Genomic DNA, 20,140 nt, shown 5'->3' with positions numbered 1-20,140 from the left:
CTCTCTGTTTCTCCATAGGAAACACGAGCACTCACGGGTAAGTGAGTATTGGAGAGAGGCAGAAGGCTGTACTTGGCTGAGGGTAGGGTAAGAGGTTCCTCAAAGCAGCCTTCTCAAAGAGCATAGAAGCAGAGGCCGTCTCCAGCGGCATATGCACCAGAGTCTCTCCACAACAGGAACACCTTGAAGCTGGCTGCGAATGCAGAGCTTAGGAGGAAAGCAGTACCCGCATGCTACGAATGTGATATCTGGATGGTGCCCCCGAAAGGAATTCTGGCACTTGTCCTTCTTAAGTGAGCTTACTGCACAACGCTTGCCCCACAGTGGTGAGCAGAAACATTGCTAGTGGGCTGTGAGTCAGCAAACACAGAGGCGCACTAGCACCAAACACTTCTCCCAGAGAACAGAGACTTCGCATTTAGTGCGTGCCCTCTTCGACTGGTAAGGGTAGTTTACTGTCGTAGAAACACAGGCATGGCCCACAGCGCTGCAGGGTGCCATCTCCAAAGTGAATGGGAAGCTGCCCTCCCTCGAGTGGGTAAAGGCCCAACAACAGCCGTGAAGGCATTTCCCTGTGTGCAAAAGAACAGAGAACGGGCATTTTCCCTTTAGGAAAAGGGCTCTCTGTTTCTCCATAGGAAACACAAGCTCTCACGGTTAAGTGAGTATTGGAGAGAGGCAGAAGGCTGTACTTGGCTGAGGGTAGGGTAAGAGGTTCCTCAAAGCAGCCTTCTCAAAGAGCATAGAAGCAGAGGCTGTCTCCAGTGGCATCTGCACCAGCGTCTCTCCACAACAGGAACACCTTGAAGCTGGCTGCGAATGCAGAGCTTAGGAGGAAAGCAGTACCCGCATGCTACGAATGTGATATCTGGATGGTGCCCCCGAAAGGACTTCTGGCACTTGTACTTCCTAAGTGAGCTTAGCTGCACAACGCTTGCCCCACAGTGGTGAGCAGAAACATTGCTAGGGGACAGTGAGCCAGCAAACACGTAGGCGCACGAGCACCAAACACTTCTCCCAGAGAACAGAGACTTCCCATTTCGTGCGTACCCTCTTCGACTGGTAAGGGTAGTTTACTGTCTTAGAAACACAGGCATGGCCCTCAGCGCTGCAGGAGTGCCATCTCCAAAGTCAATGGGAAGCTGCCCTCCCTCGAGTTTGTATAGGCCCAACACCAGCCGTGAAGGCATTTCCCTGTGTGCAAAAGAACAGAGAACGGGCATTTTCCCTTTAGGAAAAGGGCTCTCTGTTTCTCCAAAGGAAACACGAGCTCTCACGGGTAAGTGAGTATTGGAGAGAGGCAGAAGGCTGTACTTGGCTGAGGGTAGGGTAAGAGGTTCCTCACAGCAGCCTTCTCAAAGAGCATAGAAGCAGAGGCCGTCTCCAGCGGCATCTGCACCAGAGTCTCTCCACAACAGGAACACCTTGAAGCTGGCTGCGAATGCAGAGCTTAGGAGGAAAGCAGTACCCGCATGCTACGAATGTGATATCTGGATGGTGCCCCCGAAAGGACTTCTGGCACTTGTACTTCCTAAGTGAGCTTAGCTGCACAACGCTTGCCCCACAGTGGTGAGCAGAAACATTGCTAGTGGGCAGTGAGCCAGGAAACACATAGGCGCACGAGCACCAAACACTTCTCCCAGAGAACAGAGACTTCCCATTTGGTGCGTACCCTCTTCGACTGGTAAGGGTAGTTTACTGTCTTAGAAACACAGGCATGGCCCTCAGCGCTGCAGGAGTGCCATCTCCAAAGTCAATGGGAAGCTGCCCTCCCTCGAGTGGGTAAAGGCCCAACAACAGCCGTGAAGGCATTTCCCTGTGTGCAAAAGAACAGAGAACGGGCATTTTCCCTTTAGGAAAAGGGCTCTCTGTTTCTCCATAGGAAACACGCGCACTCACGGGTAAGTGAGTATTGGAGAGAGGCAGAAGGCTGTACTTGGCTGAGGGTAGGGTAAGAGGTTCCTCAAAGCAGCCTTCTCAAAGAGCATAGAAGCAGAGGCCGTCTCCAGCGGCATATGCACCAGAGTCTCTCCACAACAGGAACACCTTGAAGCTGGCTGCGAATGCAGAGCTTAGGAGGAAAGCAGTACCCGCATGCTACGAATGTGATATCTGGATGGTGCCCCCGAAAGGAATTCTGGCACTTGTCCTTCTTAAGTGAGCTTACTGCACAACGCTTGCCCCACAGTGGTGAGCAGAAACATTGCTAGTGGGCTGTGAGTCAGCAAACACAGAGGCGCACGAGCACCAAACATTTCTCCCAGAGAACAGAGACTTCGCATTTAGTGCGTGCCCTCTTCGACTGGTAAGGGTAGTTTACTGTCGTAGAAACAGAGGCATGGCCCACAGCGCTGCAGGGTGCCATCTCCAAAGTGAATGGGAAGCTGCCCTCCCTCGAGTGGGTAAAGGCCCAACAACAGCCGTGAAGGCATTTCCCTGTGTGCAAAAGAACAGAGAACGGGCATTTTCCCTTTAGGAAAAGGGCTCTCTGTTTCTCCATAGGAAACACAAGCTCTCAAGGTTAAGTGCGTATTGGAGAGAGGCAGAAGGCTGTACTTGGCTGAGGGTAGGGTAAGAGGTTCCTCAAAGCAGCCTTCTCAAAGAGCATAGAAGCAGAGGCCGTCTCCAGTGGCATCTGCACCAGAGTCTCTCCACAACAGGAACACCTTGAAGCTGGCTGCGAATGCAGAGCTTAGGAGGAAAGCAGTACCCGCATGCTACGAATGTGATATCTGGATGGTGCCCCCGAAAGGACTTCTGGCACTTGTACTTCCTAAGTGAGCTTAGCTGCACAACGCTTGCCCCACAGTGGTGAGCAGAAACATTGCTAGGGGACAGTGAGCCAGCAAACACGTAGGCGCACGAGGACCAAACACTTCTCCCAGAGAACAGAGACTTCCCATTTCGTGCGTACCCTCTTCGACTGGTAAGGGTAGTTTACTGTCTTAGAAACACAGGCATGGCCCTCAGCGCTGCAGGAGTGCCATCTCCAAAGTCAATGGGAAGCTGCCCTCCCTCGAGTTTGTATAAGCCCAACACCAGCCGTGCAGGCATTTCCCTGTGTGCAAAAGAACAGAGAACGGGCATTTTCCCTTTAGGAAATGGGCTCTCTGTTTCTCCAAAGGAAACACGAGCTCTCACGGCTAAGTGAGTATTGGAGAGAGGCAGAAGGCTGTACTTGGCTGAGGCTAGGGTAAGAGGTTCCTCAAAGCAGCCTTCTCAAAGAGCATAGAAGCAGAGGCCGTCTCCAGCGGCATATGCACCAGAGTCTCTCCACAACAGGAACACCTTGAAGCTGGCTGCGAATGCAGAGCTTAGGAGGAAAGCAGTACCCGCATGCTACGAATGTGATATCTGGATGGTGCCCCCGAAAAGAATTCTGGCACTTGTCCTTCTTAAGTGAGCTTACTGCACAACGCTTGCCCCACAGTGGTGAGCAGAAACATTTCTAGTGGGCTGTGAGTCAGCAAACACAGAGGCGAACTAGCACCAAACACTTCTCCCAGAGAACAGAGACTTCGCATTTAGTGCGTGCCCTCTTCGACTGGTAAGGGTAGTTTACTGTCGTAGAAAAACAGGCATGGCCCACAGCGCTGCAGGGTGCCATCTCCAAAGTGAATGGGAAGCTGCCCTCCCTCGAGTGGGTAAAGGACCAACACCAGCCGTGCAGGCATTTCCCTGTGTGCAAAAGAACAGAGAACGTGCATTTTCCCTTTAGGAAAAGGGCTCTCTGTTTCTCCATAGGAAACACGAGCACTCACGGGTAAGTGAGTATTGGAGAGAGGCAGAAGGCTGTACTTGGCTGAGGGTAGAGTAAGAGGTTCCTCAAAGCAGCCTTCTCAAAGAGCATAGAAGCAGAGGCCGTCTCCAGCGGCATATGCACCAGAGTCTCTCCACAACAGGAACACCTTGAAGCTGGCTGCGAATGCAGAGCTTAGGAGGAAAGCAGTACCCGCATGCTACGAATGTGATATCTGGATGGTGCCCCCGAAAGGAATTCTGGCACTTGTCCTTCTTAAGTGAGCTTACTGCACAACGCTTGCCCCACAGTGGTGAGCAGAAACATTGCTAGTGGGCTGTGAGTCAGCAAACACAGAGGCGCACTAGCACCAATAATTTCTCCAGAGAACAGAGACTTCGCATTTAGTGCGTGCCCTCTTCGACTGGTAAGGGTAGTTTACTGTCTTAGAAACACAGGCATGGCCCACAGCGCTGCAGGGTGCCATCTCCAAAGTGCATGGGAAACTGCCCTCCCTCGAGTGGGTAAAGGCCCAACACCAGCCGTGAAGGCATTTCCCTGTGTGCAAAAGAACAGAGAACGGGCATTTTCCCTTTAGGAAAAGGGCTCTCTGTTTCTCCAAAGGCAACACAAGCTCTCACGGGTAAGTGAGTATTGGAGAGAGGCAGAAGGCTGTACTTGGCTGAGGGTAGGGTAAGAGGTTCCTCAAAGCAGCCTTCTCAAAGAGCATAGAAGCAGAGTCCGTCTCCAGTGGCATCTGCACCAGAGTCTCTCCACAAGAGGAACACCTTGAAGCTGGCTGCGAATGCAGAGCTTAGGAGGAAAGCAGTACCCGCATGCTACGAATGTGATATCTGGATGGTGCCCCCGAAAGGACTTCTGGCACTTGTACTTCCTAAGTGAGCTTAGCTGCACAACGCTTGCCCCACAGTGGTGAGCAGAAACATTGCTAGTGGGCAGTGAGCCAGCAAACACATAGGCGCACGATCACCAAACACTTCTCCCAGAGAACAGAGACTTCCCATTTGGTGCGTACCCTCTTCGACTGGTAAGGGTAGTTTACTGTCTTAGAAACACAGGCATGGCCCTCAGCGCTGCAGGAGTGCCATCTCCAAAGTCAATGGGAAGCTGCCCTCCCTCGAGTTTGTATAGGCCCATCACCAGCCGTGAAGGCATTTCCCTGTGTGCAAAAGAACAGAGAACGGGCATTTTCCCTTTAGGAAAAGAGCTCTCTGTTTCTCCATAGGAAACACGAGCTCTCACGGGTAAGTGAGTATTGGAGAGAGGCAGAAGGCTGTACTTGGCTGAGGGTAGGGTAAGAGGTTCCTCAAAGCAGCCTTCTCAAAGAGCATAGAAGCAGAGGCCGTCTCCAGCGGCATATGCACCAGAGTCTCTCCACAACAGGAACACCTTGAAGCTGGCTGCGAATGCAGAGCTTAGGAGGAAAGCAGTACCCGCATGCTACGAATGTGATATCTGGATGGTGCCCCTGAAAGGAATTCTGGCACTTGTCCTTCTTAACTGAGCTTACTGAACAACGCTTGCCCCACAGTGGTGAGCAGAAACATTGCTAGTAGGCTGTGAGTCAGCAAACACAGAGACGCACTAGCACCAAACATTTCTCCCAGAGAACAGAGACTTCGCATTTAGTGCGTGCCCTCTTCGACTGGTAAGGGTAGTTTACTGTCTTAGAAACACAGGCATGGCCCACAGCGCTGAAGGGTGCCATCTCCAAAGTGCATGGGAAACTGCCCTCCCTCGAGTGGGTAAAGGCCCAACACCAGCCGTGAAGGCATTTCCCTGTGTGCAAAAGAACAGAGAACGGGCATTTTCCCTTTATGAAAAGGGCTCTCTGTTTCTCCAAAGGAAACACAAGCTCTCACGGGTAAGTGAGTATTGGAGAGAGGCAGAAGGCTATACTTGGCTGAGGGTAGGGTAAGAGGTTCCTCAAAGCAGCCTTCTCAAAGAGCATAGACGCAGAGTCCATCTCCAGTGGCATCTGCACCAGAGTCTCTCCACAACAGGAACACCTTGAAGCTGGCTGCGAATGCAGAGCTTCGGAGGAAAGCAGTAACCGCATGCTACGAATGTGATATCTGGATGGTGCCCCCGAAAGGACTTCTGGCACTTGTACTTCCTAAGTGAGCTTAGCTGCACAACGCTTGCCCCACAGTGGTGAGCAGAAACATTGCTAGTGGGCAGTGAGCCAGGAAACACATAGGCGCACGAGCACCAAACACTTCTCCCAGAGAACAGAGACTTCCCATTTGGTGCGTACCCTCTTCGACTGGTAAGGGTAGTTTACTGTCTTAGAAACACAGGCATGGCCCTCAGCGCTGCAGGAGTGCCATCTCCAAAGTCAATGGGAAGCTGCCCTCCCTCGAGTTTGTATAAGCCCAACACCAGCCGTGCAGGCATTTCCCTGTGTGCAAAAGAACAGAGAACGGGCATTTTCCCTTTAGGAAAAGGGCTCTCTGTTTCTCCATAGGAAACACGAGCACTCACGGGTAAGTGAGTATTGGAGAGAGGCAGAAGGCTGTACTTGGCTGAGGGTAGGGTAAGAGGTTCCTCAAAGCAGCCTTCTCAAAGAGCATAGAAGCAGAGGCCGTCTCCAGCGGCATATGCACCAGAGTCTCTCCACAACAGGAACACCTTGAAGCTGGCTGCGAATGCAGAGCTTAGGAGGAAAGCAGTACCCGCATGCTACGAATGTGATATCTGGATGGTGCCCCCGAAAGGAATTCTGGCACTTGTCCTTCTTAAGTGAGCTTACTGCACAACGCTTGCCCCACAGTGGTGAGCAGAAACATTGCTAGTGGGCTGTGAGTCAGCAAACACAGAGGCGCACTAGCACCAAACACTTCTCCCAGAGAACAGAGACTTCGCATTTAGTGCGTGCCCTCTTCGACTGGTAAGGGTAGTTTACTGTCGTAGAAACACAGGCATGGCCCACAGCGCTGCAGGGTGCCATCTCCAAAGTGAATGGGAAGCTGCCCTCCCTCGAGTGGGTAAAGGCCCAACAACAGCCGTGAAGGCATTTCCCTGTGTGCAAAAGAACAGAGAACGGGCATTTTCCCTTTAGGAAAAGGGCTCTCTGTTTCTCCATAGGAAACACAAGCTCTCACGGTTAAGTGAGTATTGGAGAGAGGCAGAAGGCTGTACTTGGCTGAGGGTAGGGTAAGAGGTTCCTCAAAGCAGCCTTCTCAAAGAGCATAGAAGCAGAGGCCGTCTCCAGTGGCATCTGCACCAGCGTCTCTCCACAACAGGAACACCTTGAAGCTGGCTGCGAATGCAGAGCTTAGGAGGAAAGCAGTACCCGCATGCTACGAATGTGATATCTGGATGGTGCCCCCGAAAGGACTTCTGGCACTTGTACTTCCTAAGTGAGCTTAGCTGCACAACGCTTGCCCCACAGTGGTGAGCAGAAACATTGCTAGGGGACAGTGAGCCAGCAAACACGTAGGCGCACGAGCACCAAACACTTCTCCCAGAGAACAGAGACTTCCCATTTCGTGCGTACCCTCTTCGACTGGTAAGGGTAGTTTACTGTCTTAGAAACACAGGCATGGCCCTCAGCGCTGCAGGAGTGCCATCTCCAAAGTCAATGGGAAGCTGCCCTCCCTCGAGTTTGTATAGGCCCAACACCAGCCGTGAAGGCATTTCCCTGTGTGCAAAAGAACAGAGAACGGGCATTTTCCCTTTAGGAAAAGGGCTCTCTGTTTCTCCAAAGGAAACACGAGCTCTCACGGGTAAGTGAGTATTGGAGAGAGGCAGAAGGCTGTACTTGGCTGAGGGTAGGGTAAGAGGTTCCTCAAAGCAGCCTTCTCAAAGAGCATAGAAGCAGAGGCCGTCTCCAGCGGCATCTGCACCAGAGTCTCTCCACAACAGGAACACCTTGAAGCTGGCTGCGAATGCAGAGCTTAGGAGGAAAGCAGTACCCGCATGCTACGAATGTGATATCTGGATGGTGCCCCCGAAAGGACTTCTGGCACTTGTACTTCCTAAGTGAGCTTAGCTGCACAACGCTTGCCCCACAGTGGTGAGCAGAAACATTGCTAGTGGGCAGTGAGCCAGGAAACACATAGGCGCACGAGCACCAAACACTTCTCCCAGAGAACAGAGACTTCCCATTTGGTGCGTACCCTCTTCGACTGGTAAGGGTAGTTTACTGTCTTAGAAACACAGGCATGGCCCTCAGCGCTGCAGGAGTGCCATCTCCAAAGTCAATGGGAAGCTGCCCTCCCTCGAGTGGGTAAAGGCCCAACAACAGCCGTGAAGGCATTTCCCTGTGTGCAAAAGAACAGAGAACGGGCATTTTCCCTTTAGGAAAAGGGCTCTCTGTTTCTCCATAGGAAACACGAGCACTCACGGGTAAGTGAGTATTGGAGAGAGGCAGAAGGCTGTACTTGGCTGAGGGTAGGGTAAGAGGTTCCTCAAAGCAGCCTTCTCAAAGAGCATAGAAGCAGAGGCCGTCTCCAGCGGCATATGCACCAGAGTCTCTCCACAACAGGAACACCTTGAAGCTGGCTGCGAATGCAGAGCTTAGGAGGAAAGCAGTACCCGCATGCTACGAATGTGATATCTGGATGGTGCCCCCGAAAGGAATTCTGGCACTTGTCCTTCTTAAGTGAGCTTACTGCACAACGCTTGCCCCACAGTGGTGAGCAGAAACATTGCTAGTGGGCTGTGAGTCAGCAAACACAGAGGCGCACTAGCACCAAACACTTCTCCCAGAGAACAGAGACTTCGCATTTAGTGCGTGCCCTCTTCGACTGGTAAGGGTAGTTTACTGTCGTAGAAACAGAGGCATGGCCCACAGCGCTGCAGGGTGCCATCTCCAAAGTGAATGGGAAGCTGCCCTCCCTCGAGTGGGTAAAGGCCCAACAACAGCCGTGAAGGCATTTCCCTGTGTGCAAAAGAACAGAGAACGGGCATTTTCCCTTTAGGAAAAGGGCTCTCTGTTTCTCCATAGGAAACACAAGCTCTCACGGTTAAGTGCGTATTGGAGAGAGGCAGAAGGCTGTACTTGGCTGAGGGTAGGGTAAGAGGTTCCTCAAAGCAGCCTTCTCAAAGAGCATAGAAGCAGAGGCCGTCTCCAGTGGCATCTGCACCAGAGTCTCTCCACAACAGGAACACCTTGAAGCTGGCTGCGAATGCAGAGCTTAGGAGGAAAGCAGTACCCGCATGCTACGAATGTGATATCTGGATGGTGCCCCCCGAAAGGACTTCTGGCACTTGTACTTCCTAAGTGAGCTTAGCTGCACAACGCTTGCGCCACAGTGGTGAGCAGAAACATTGCTAGTGGGCAGTGAGCCAGCAAACACAGAGGCGCACGAGCACCAAACACTTCTCCCAGAGAACAGAGCCTTCCCATTTGGTGCGTACCCTCTTCGACTGGTAAGGGTAGTTTACTGTCTTAGAAACACAGGCATGGCCCTCAGCGCTGCAGGAGTGCCATCTCCAAAGTCAATGGGAAGCTGCCCTCCCTCGAGTTTGTATAAGCCCAACACCAGCCGTGCAGGCATTTCCCTGTGTGCAAAAGAACAGAGAACGGCCATTTTCCCTTTAGGAAATGGGCTCTCTGTTTCTCCAAAGGAAACACGAGCTCTCACGGCTAAGTGAGTATTGGAGAGAGGCAGAAGGCTGTACTTGGCTGAGGCTAGGGTAAGAGGTTCCTCAAAGCAGCCTTCTCAAAGAGCATAGAAGCAGAGGCCGTCTCCAGCGGCATCTGCACCAGAGTCTCTCCACAACAGGAACACCTTGAAGCTGGCTGCGAATGCAGAGCTTAGGAGGAAAGCAGTACCCGCATGCTACGAATGTGATATCTGGATGGTGCCCCCGAAAAGAATTCTGGCACTTGTCCTTCTTAAGTGAGCTTACTGCACAACGCTTGCCCCACAGTGGTGAGCAGAAACATTTCTAGTGGGCTGTGAGTCAGCAAACACAGAGGCGAACTAGCACCAAACACTTCTCCCAGAGAACAGAGACTTCGCATTTAGTGCGTGCCCTCTTCGACTGGTAAGGGTAGTTTACTGTCGTAGAAAAACAGGCATGGCCCACAGCGCTGCAGGGTGCCATCTCCAAAGTGAATGGGAAGCTGCCCTCCCTCGAGTGGGTAAAGGACCAACAACAGCCGTGAAGGCATTTCCCTGTGTGCAAAAGAACAGAGAACGGGCATTTTCCCTTTAGGAAAAGGGCTCTCTGTTTCTCCAAAGGAAATACAAGCTCTCACAGGTAAGTGAGTATTGGAGAGAGGCAGAAGGTTGTACTTGGCTGAAGGTAGTGTAAGAGGTTCCTCAAACCAGACTTCTCAAATCGCATAGAAGCAGAGGACGTCTCCAGCGGCATCTGCACCAGAGTCTCTCCACAACAGGAACACCTTGAAGCTGGCTGCGAATGCAGAGCTTAGGAGGAAAGCAGTACCCGCATGCTACGAATGTGATATCTGGATGGTGCCCCCGAAAGGACTTCTGGCACTTGTACTTCCTAAGTGAGCTTAGCTGCACAACGCTTGCCCCACAGTGGTGAGCAGAAACATTGCTAGTGGGCAGTGAGCCAGCAAACACATAGGCGCACGAGCACCAAACTCTTCTCCCAGAGAACAGAGACTTCCCATTTCGTGCGTACCCTCTTCGACTGGTAAGGGTAGTTTACTGTCTTAGAAACACAGGCATGGCCCTCAGCGCTGCAGGAGTGCCATCTCCAAAGTCAATGGGAAGCTGCCCTCCCTCGAGTTTGTATAGGCCCAACACCAGCCGTGAAGGCATTTCCCTGTGTGCAAAAGAACAGAGAACGGGCATTTTCCCTTTAGGAAAAGGGCTCTCTGTTTCTCCATAGGAAACACGAGCTCTCACGGGTAAGTGAGTATTGGAGAGAGGCAGAAGGCTGTACTTGGCTGAGGGTAGGGTAAGAGGTTCCTCAAAGCAGCCTTCTCAAAGAGCATAGAAGCAGAGGCCGTCTCCAGCGGCATATGCACCAGAGTCTCTCCACAACAGAAACACCTTGAAGCTGGCTGCGAATGCAGAGCTTAGGAGGAAAGCAGTACCCGCATGCTACGAATGTGATATCTGGATGGTGCCCCCGAAAGGACTTCTGGCATTTGTCCTTCTTAACTGAGCTTACTGCACAACGCTTGCCCCACAGTGGTGAGCAGAAACATTGCTAGTGGGCTGTGAGTCAGCCAACACAGAGGCGCACTAGCACCAAACATTTCTCCAGAGAACAGAGACTTCGCATTTAGTGCGTGCCCTCTTCGACTGGTAAGGGTAGTTTACTGTCTTAGAAACACAGGCATGGCCCACAGCGCTGCAGGGTGCCATCTCAAAAGTGCATGGGAAACTGCCCTCCCTCGAGTGGGTAAAGGCCCAACACTAGCCGTGAAGGCATTTCCCTGTGTGCAAAAGAACAGAGAACGGGCATTTTCCCCTTAGGAAAAGGGCTCTCTGTTTCTCCAAAGGAAACACAAGCTCTCACAGGTAAGTGAGTATTGGAGAGAGGCAGAAGGTTGTACTTGGCTGAAGGTAGTGTAAGAGGTTCCTCAAACCAGACTTCTCAAATCGCATAGAAGCAGAGGCCGTCTCCAGCGGCATCTGCACCAGAGTCTCTCCACAACAGGAACACCTTGAAGCTGGCTGCGAATGCAGAGCTTAGGAGGAAAGCAGTACCCGCATGCTACGAATGTGATATCTGGATGGTGCCCCCGAAAGGACTTCTGGCACTTGTACTTCCTAAGTGAGCTTAGCTGCACAACGCTTGCCCCACAGTGGTGAGCAGAAACATTGCTAGTGGGCAGTGAGCCAGCAAACACATAGGCGCACGAGCACCAAACTCTTCTCCCAGAGAACAGAGACTTCCCATTTGGTGCGTACCCTCTTCGACTGGTAAGGGTAGTTTACTGTCTTAGAAACACAGGCATGGCCCTCAGCGCTGCAGGAGTGCCATCTCCAAAGTCAATGGGAAGCTGCCCTCCCTCGAGTTAGTATAGGCCCAACACCAGCCGTGAAGGCATTTCCCTGTGTGCAAAAGAACAGAGAACGGGCATTTTCCCTTTAGGAAAAGGGCTCTCTGTTTCTCCAAAGGAAACACGAGCTCTCACGGGTAAGTGAGTATTGGAGAGAGGCAGAAGGCTGTACTTGGCTGAGGGTAGGGTAAGAGGTTCCTCAAAGCAGCCTTCTCAAAGAGCATAGAAGGAGAGGCCGTCTCCAGCGGCATATGCACCAGAGTCTCTCCACGACAGGAACACCTTGAAGCTGGCTGCGAATGCAGAGCTTAGGTGGAAAGCAGTACCCGCATGCTACGAATGTGATATCTGGATGGTGCCCCCGAAAGGAATTCTGGCACTTGTCCTTCTTAAGTGAGCTTACTGCACAACGCTTGCCCCACAGTGGTGAGCAGAAACATTGCTAGTGGGCTGTGAGTCAGCAAACACAGAGGCGCACTAGCACCAAACATTTCTCCCAGAGAACAGAGACTTCGCATTTAGTGCGTGCCCTCTTCGACTGGTAAGGGTAGTTTACTGTCGTAGAAACACAGGCATGGCCCACAGCGCTGCAGGGTGCCATCTCCAAAGTGTATGGGAAGCTGCCCTCCCTCGAGTGGGTAAAGGCCCAACAACAGCCGTGAAGGCATTTCCCTGTGTGCAAAAGAACAGAGAACGGGCATTTTCCCTTTAGGAAAAGGGCTCTCTGTTTCTCCATAGGAAACACAAGCTCTCACGGTTAAGTGAGTATTGGAGAGAGGCAGAAGGCTGTACTTGGCTGAGGGTAGGGTAAGAGGTTCCTCAAAGCAGCCTTCTCAAAGAGCATAGAAGCAGAGGCCGTCTCCAGTGGCATCTGCACCAGAGTCTCTCCACAACAGGAACACCTTGAAGCTGGCTGCGAATGCAGAGCTTAGGAGGAAAGCAGTACCCGCATGCTACGAATGTGATATCTGGATGGTGCCCCCGAAAGGACTTCTGGCACTTGTACTTCCTAAGTGAGCTTAGCTGCACAACGCTTGCCCCACAGTGGTGAGCAGAAACATTGCTAGGGGACAGTGAGCCAGCAAACACGTAGGCGCACGAGCACCAAACACTTCTCCCAGAGAACAGAGACTTCCAGTTTCGTGCGTACCCTCTTCGACTGGTAAGGGTAGTTTACTGTCTTAGAAACACAGGCATGGCCCTCAGCGCTGCAGGAGTGCCATCTCCAAAGTCAATGGGAAGCTGCCCTCCCTCGAGTTTGTATAGGCCCAACACCAGCCGTGAAGGCATTTCCCTGTGTGCAAAAGAACAGAGAACGGGCATTTTCCCTTTAGGAAAAGGGCTCTCTGTTTCTCCAAAGGAAACACGAGCTCTCACGGGTAAGTGAGTATTGGAGAGAGGCAGAAGGCTGTACTTGGCTGAGGCTAGGGTAAGAGGTTCCTCAAAGCAGCCTTCTCAAAGAGCATAGAAGCAGCGGCCGTCTCCAGCGGCATCTGCACCAGAGTCTCTCCACAACAGGAACACCTTGAAGCTGGCTGCGAATGCAGAGCTTAGGAGGAAAGCAGTACCCGCATGCTACGAATGTGATATCTGGATGGTGCCCCCCGAAAGGACTTCTGGCACTTGTACTTCCTAAGTGAGCTTAGCTGCACAACGCTTGCGCCACAGTGGTGAGCAGAAACATTGCTAGTGGGCAGTGAGCCAGCAAACACAGAGGCGCACGAGCACCAAACACTTCTCCCAGAGAACAGAGCCTTCCCATTTGGTGCGTACCCTCTTCGACTGGTAAGGGTAGTTTACTGTCTTAGAAACACAGGCATGGCCCTCAGCGCTGCAGGAGTGCCATCTCCAAAGTCAATGGGAAGCTCCCTTCCCTCGAGTTTGTATAAGCCCAACACCAGCCGTGCAGGCATTTCCCTGTGTGCAAAAGAACAGAGAACGGGCATTTTCCCTTTAGGAAAAGGGCTCTCTGTTTCTCCATAGGAAACACGAGCACTCACGGGTAAGTGAGTATTGGAGAGAGGCAGAAGGCTGTACTTGGCTGAGGCTAGGGTAAGAGGTTCCTCAAAGCAGCCTTCTCAAAGAGCATAGAAGCAGAGGCCGTCTCCAGCGGCATATGCACCAGAGTCTCTCCACAACAGGAACACCTTGAAGCTGGCTGCGAATTCAGAGCTTAGGAGGAAAGCAGTACCCGCATGCTACGAATGTGATATCTGGATGGTGCCCCCGAAAGGAATTCTGGCACTTGTCCTTCTTAAGTGAGCTTACTGCACAACGCTTGCCCCACAGTGGTGAGCAGAAACATTGCTAGTGGGCTGTGAGTCAGCAAACACAGAGGCGCACTAGCACCAAACATTTCTCCCAGAGAACAGAGACTTCGCATTTACTGCGTGCCCTCTTCGACTGGTAAGGGTAGTTTACTGTCTTAGAAACACAGGCATGGCCCTCAGCGCTGCAGGAGTGCCATCTCCAAAGTCAATGGGAAGCTGCCCTCCCTCGAGTTTGTATAGGCCCAACACCAGCCGTGAAGGCATTTCCCTGTGTGCAAAAGAACAGAGAACGGGCATTTTCCCTTTAGGAAATGGGCTCTCTGTTTCTCCAAAGGAAACACGAGCTCTCACGGGTAAGTGAGTATTGGAGAGAGGCAGAAGGCTGTACTTGGCTGAGGCTAGGGTAAGAGGTTCCTCAAAGCAGCCTTCTCAAAGAGCATAGAAGCAGAGGCCGTCTCCAGCGGCATCTGCACCAGAGTCTCTCCACAACAGGAACACCTTGAAGCTGGCTGCGAATGCAGAGCTTAGGAGGAAAGCAGTACCCGCATGCTACGAATGTGATATCTGGATGGTGCCCCTGAAAGGAATTCTGGCACTTGTCCTTCTTAACTGAGCTTACTGAACAACGCTTGCCCCACAGTGGTGAGCAGAAACATTGCTAGTGGGCTGTGAGTCAGCAAACACAGAGGCGCAGTAGCACCAAACATTTCTCCCAGAGAACAGAGACTTCGCATTTAGTGCGTGCCCTCTTCGACTGGTAAGGGTAGTTTACTGTCTTAGAAACACAGGCATGGCCCACAGCGCTGCAGGGTGCCATCTCCAAAGTGCATGGGAAACTGCCCTCCCTCGAGTGGGTAAAGGCCCAACACCAGCCGTGAAGGCATTTCCCTGTGTGCAAAAGAACAGAGAACGGGCATTTTCCCTTTATGAAAAGGGCTCTCTGTTTCTCCAAAGGAAACACAAGCTCTCACGGGTAAGTGAGTATTGGAGAGAGGCAGAAGGCTATACTTGGCTGAGGATAGGGTAAGAGGTTCCTCAAAGCAGCCTTCTCAAAGAGCATAGACGCAGAGTCCGTCTCCAGTGGCATCTGCACCAGAGTCTCTCCACAACAGGAACACCTTGAAGCTGGCTGCAAATGCAGAGCTTAGGAGGAAAGCAGTAACCGCATGCTACGAATGTGATATCTGGATGGTGCCCCCGAAAGGACTTCTGGCACTTGTACTTCCTAAGTGAGCTTAGCTGCACAACGCTTGCCCCACAGTGGTGAGCAGAAACATTGCTAGTGGGCAGTGAGCCAGGAAACACATAGGCGCACGAGCACCAAACACTTCTCCCAGAGAACAGAGACTTCCCATTTGGTGCGTACCCTCTTCGACTGGTAAGGGTAGTTTACTGTCTTAGAAACACAGGCATGGCCCTCAGCGCTGCAGGAGTGCCATCTCCAAAGTCAATGGGAAGCTGCCCTCCCTCGAGTTTGTATAAGCCCAACACCAGCCGTGCAGGCATTTCCCTGTGTGCAAAAGAACAGAGAACGGGCATTTTCCCTTTAGGAAAAGGGCTCTCTGTTTCTCCATAGGAAACACGAGCACTCACGGGTAAGTGAGTATTGGAGAGAGGCAGAAGGCTGTACTTGGCTGAGGGTAGGGTAAGAGGTTCCTCAAAGCAGCCTTCTCAAAGAGCATAGAAGCAGAGGCCGTCTCCAGCGGCATATGCACCAGAGTCTCTCCACAACAGGAACACCTTGAAGCTGGCTGCGAATGCAGAGCTTAGGAGGAAAGCAGTACCCGCATGCTACGAATGTGATATCTGGATGGTGCCCCCGAAAGGAATTCTGGCACTTGTCCTTCTTAAGTGAGCTTACTGCACAACGCTTGCCCCACAGTGGTGAGCAGAAACATTGCTAGTGGGCTGTGAGTCAGCAAACACAGAGGCGCACTAGCACCAAACACTTCTCCCAGAGAACAGAGACTTCGCATTTAGTGCGTGCCCTCTTCGACTGGTAAGGGTAGTTTACTGTCGTAGAAACACAGGCATGGCCCACAGCGCTGCAGGGTGCCATCTCCAAAGTGAATGGGAAGCTGCCCTCCCTCGAGTGGGTAAAGGCCCAACAACAGCCGTGAAGGCATTTCCCTGTGTGCAAAAGAACAGAGAACGGGCATTTTCCCTTTAGGAAAAGGGCTCTCTGTTTCTCCATAGGAAACACAAGCTCTCACGGTTAAGTGAGTATTGGAGAGAGGCAGAAGGCTGTACTTGGCTGAGGGTAGGGTAAGAGGTTCCTCAAAGCAGCCTTCTCAAAGAGCCTAGAAGCAGAGGCCGTCTCCAGTGGCATCTGCACCAGCGTCTCTCCACAACAGGAACACCTTGAAGCTGGCTGCGAATGCAGAGCTTAGGAGGAAAGCAGTACCCGCATGCTACGAATGTGATATCTGGATGGTGCCCCCGAAAGGACTTCTGGCACTTGTACTTCCTAAGTGAGCTTAGCTGCACAACGCTTGCCCCACAGTGGTGAGCAGAAACATTGCTAGGGGACAGTGAGCCAGCAAACACGTAGGCGCACGAGCACCAAACACTTCTCCCAGAGAACAGAGACTTCCCATTTCGTGCGTACCCTCTTCGACTGGTAAGGGTAGTTTACTGTCTTAGAAACACAGGCATGGCCCTCAGCGCTGCAGGAGTGCCATCTCCAAGGTCAATAGGAAGCTGCCCTCCCTCGAGTTTGTATAGGCCCAACACCAGCCGTGAAGGCATTTCCCTGTGTGCAAAAGAACAGAGAACGGGCATTTTCCCTTTAGGAAAAGGGCTCTCTGTTTCTCCAAAGGAAACACGAGCTCTCACGGGTAAGTGAGTATTGGAGAGAGGCAGAAGGCTGTACTTGGCTGAGGCTAGGGTAAGAGGTTCCTCAAAGCAGCCTTCTCAAAGAGCATAGAAGCAGAGGCCGTCTCCAGCGGCATCTGCACCAGAGTCTCTCCACAACAGGAACACCTTGAAGCTGGCTGCGAATGCAGAGCTTAGGAGGAAAGCAGTACCCGCATGCTACGAATGTGATATCTGGATGGTGCCCCCGAAAGGACTTCTGGCACTTGTACTTCCTAAGTGAGCTTAGCTGCACAACGCTTGCCCCACAGTGGTGAGCAGAAACATTGCTAGTGGGCAGTGAGCCAGGAAACACATAGGCGCACGAGCACCAAACACTTCTCCCAGAGAACAGAGACTTCCCATTTGGTGCGTACCCTCTTCGACTGGTAAGGGTAGTTTACTGTCTTAGAAACACAGGCATGGCCCTCAGCGCTGCAGGAGTGCCATCTCCAAAGTCAATGGGAAGCTGCCCTCCCTCGAGTTTGTATAAGCCCAACACCAGCCGTGCAGGCATTTCCCTGTGTGCAAAAGAACAGAGAACGGGCATTTTCCCTTTAGGAAAAGGGCTCTCTGTTTCTCCATAGGAAACACGAGCACTCACGGGTAAGTGAGTATTGGAGAGAGGCAGAAGGCTGTACTTGGCTGAGGGTAGGGTAAGAGGTTCCTCAAAGCAGCCTTCTCAAAGAGCATAGAAGCAGAGGCCGTCTCCAGCGGCATATGCACCAGAGTCTCTCCACAACAGGAACACCTTGAAGCTGGCTGTGAATGCAGAGCTTAGGAGGAAAGCAGTACCCGCATGCTACGAATGTGATATCTGGATGGAGCCCCCGAAAGGAATTCTGGCACTTGTCCTTCTTAAGTGAGCTTACTGCACAACGCTTGCCCCACAGTGGTGAGCAGAAACATTGCTAGTGGGCTGTGAGTCAGCAAACACAGAGGCGCACGAGCACCAAACATTTCTCCCAGAGAACAGAAACTTCGCATTTAGTGCGTGCCCTCTTCGACTGGTAAGGGTAGTTTACTGTCGTAGAAACACAGGCATGGCCCACAGCGCTGCAGGGTGCCATCTCCAAAGTGAATGGGAAGCTGCCCTCCCTCGAGTGGGTAAAGGCCCAACAACAGCCGTGAAGGCATTTCCCTGTGTGCAAAAGAACAGAGAACGGGCATTTTCCCTTTAGGAAAAGGGCTCTCTGTTTCTCCATAGGAAACACAAGCTCTCACGGTTAAGTGCGTATTGGAGAGAGGCAGAAGGCTGTACTTGGCTGAGGGTAGGGTAAGAGGTTCCTCAAAGCAGCCTTCTCAAAGAGCATAGAAGCAGAGGCCGTCTCCAGTGGCATCTGCACCAGAGTCTCTCCACAACAGGAACACCTTGAAGCTGGCTGCGAATGCAGAGCTTAGGAGGAAAGCAGTACCCGCATGCTACGAATGTGATATCTGGATGGTGCCCCCGAAAGGACTTCTGGCACTTGTACTTCCTAAGTGAGCTTAGCTGCACAACGCTTGCCCCACAGTGGTGAGCAGAAACATTGCTAGGGGACAGTGAGCGAGCAAACACGTAGGCGCACGAGCACCAAACACTTCTCCCAGAGAACAGAGACTTCCCATTTCGTGCGTACCCTCTTCGACTGGTAAGGGTAGTTTACTGTCTTAGAAACACAGGCATGGCCCTCAGCGCTGCAGGAGTGCCATCTCCAAAGTCAATGGGAAGCTGCCCTCCCTCGAGTTTGTATAGGCCCAACACCAGCCGTGAAGGCATTTCCCTGTGTGCAAAAGAACAGAGAACGGGCATTTTCCCTTTAGGAAAAGGGCTCTCTGTTTCTCCAAAGGAAACACGAGCTCTCACGGGTAAGTGAGTATTGGAGAGAGGCAGAAGGCTGTACTTGGCTGAGGCTAGGGTAAGAGGTTCCTCAAAGCAGCCTTCTCAAAGAGCATAGAAGCAGAGGCGGTCTCCAGCGGCATCTGCACCAGAGTCTCTCCACAACAGGAACACCTTGAAGCTGGCTGCGAATGCAGAGCTTAGGAGGAAAGCAGTACCCGCATGCTACGAATGTGATATCTGGATGATGCCCCCCGAAAGGACTTCTGGCACTTGTACTTCCTAAGTGAGCTTAGCTGCACAACGCTTGCGCCACAGTGGTGAGCAGAAACATTGCTAGTGGGCAGTGAGCCAGCAAACACAGAGGCGCACGAGCACCAAACACTTCTCCCAGAGAACAGAGCCTTCCCATTTGGTGCGTACCCTCTTCGACTGGTAAGGGTAGTTTCCTGTCTTAGAAACACAGGCATGGCCCTCAGCGCTGCAGGAGTGCCATCTCCAAAGTCAATGGGAAGCTGCCCTCCCTCGAGTTTGTATAAGCCCAACACCAGCCGTGCAGGCATTTCCCTGTGTGCAAAAGAACAGAGAACGGGCATTTTCCCTTTAGGAAATGGGCTCTCTGTTTCTCCAAAGGAAACACGAGCTCTCACGGCTAAGTGAGTATTGGAGAGAGGCAGAAGGCTGTACTTGGCTGAGGCTAGGGTAAGAGGTTCCTCAAAGCAGCCTTCTCAAAGAGCATAGAAGCAGAGGCCGTCTCCAGCGGCATCTGCACCAGAGTCTCTCCACAACAGGAACACCTTGAAGCTGGCTGCGAATGCAGAGCTGAGGAGGAAAGCAGTACCCGCATGCTACGAATGTGATATCTGGATGGTGCCCCCGAAAAGAATTCTGGCACTTGTCCTTCTTAAGTGAGCTTACTGCACAACGCTTGCCCCACAGTGGTGAGCAGAAACATTTCTAGTGGGCTGTGAGTCAGCAAACACAGAGGCGAACTAGCACCAAACACTTCTCCCAGAGAACAGAGACTTCGCATTTAGTGCGTGCCCTCTTCGACTGGTAAGGGTAGTTTACTGTCGTAGAAAAACAGGCATGGCCCACAGCGCTGCAGGGTGCCATCTCCAAAGTGAATGGGAAGCTGCCCTCCCTCGAGTGGGTAAAGGACCAACAACAGCCGTGAAGGCATTTCCCTGTGTGCAAAAGAACAGAGAACGGGCATTTTCCCTTTAGGAAAAGGGCTCTCTGTTTCTCCAAAGGAAACACAAGCTCTCACAGGTAAGTGAGTATTGGAGAGAGGCAGAAGGTTGTACTTGGCTGAAGGTAGTGTAAGAGGTTCCTCAAACCAGACTTCTCAAATCGCATAGAAGCAGAGGCCGTCTCCAGCGGCATCTGCACCAGAGTCTCTCCACAACAGGAACACCTTGAAGCTGGCTGCGAATGCAGAGCTTAGGAGGAAAGCAGTACCCGCATGCTACGAATGTGATATCTGGATGGTGCCCCCG

This window comes from Kogia breviceps, chromosome 4 (assembly GCF_026419965.1).
Source record: "Kogia breviceps isolate mKogBre1 chromosome 4, mKogBre1 haplotype 1, whole genome shotgun sequence".
In the NCBI taxonomy this organism is placed as follows: domain Eukaryota; kingdom Metazoa; phylum Chordata; class Mammalia; order Artiodactyla; family Physeteridae; genus Kogia; species Kogia breviceps.
This window is presented reverse-complemented; position numbering follows the sequence as displayed.